Raw genomic sequence first — 574 nt, 5'->3', positions numbered from 1 at the left:
TTAAAACCATTACAATAAATTGATACGCTCACAATCCGCATTTTCATAATCGCAGTCCAAATTTTAAAATCCCTGGTCTTCAAATTTCGTAAAAGTAATAATCGCAAACTCCAATAATTCTTATGTGATCTGTCAAAAAATGTTATCACTGTATGTAACGCGTCAAATATATAAAGTGAAATAAATTAGTTAATCTACCTTAAGTACAAAATTACATACCTCATATCCAATATAAAGAGGATGATAAAACGTTGAAATATTATAAAATTATATTAAGCCATTCTGCGATATCTGGTACATGTTTTTTCCTTTCAATGTCAGGCAAAAGTGAGCGAGTTTCCACATAGAGACATTATTGTTCTTCACCAAAGAAAGAACTCAATAACGCGATTAATATAAGTTTAACATCTGGCAACAATACTGGTTCAAGCAGTCAAGACGGTCAATTTACTTACATCTCTCCAAAGGAATTTCCATATGATAGCTCTATTGATAAATTAAACAGCAAATGGTTTATCAATCTTAGTAGCTCTCATATTCCTAAGGAGGTACAATTGTTATTGCAATTAGGCGA

This window comes from Wasmannia auropunctata, unplaced genomic scaffold (genome assembly GCF_000956235.1).
Source record: "Wasmannia auropunctata unplaced genomic scaffold, wasmannia.A_1.0 LD336078.1, whole genome shotgun sequence".
Taxonomy (NCBI): domain Eukaryota; kingdom Metazoa; phylum Arthropoda; class Insecta; order Hymenoptera; family Formicidae; genus Wasmannia; species Wasmannia auropunctata.
This window is presented reverse-complemented; position numbering follows the sequence as displayed.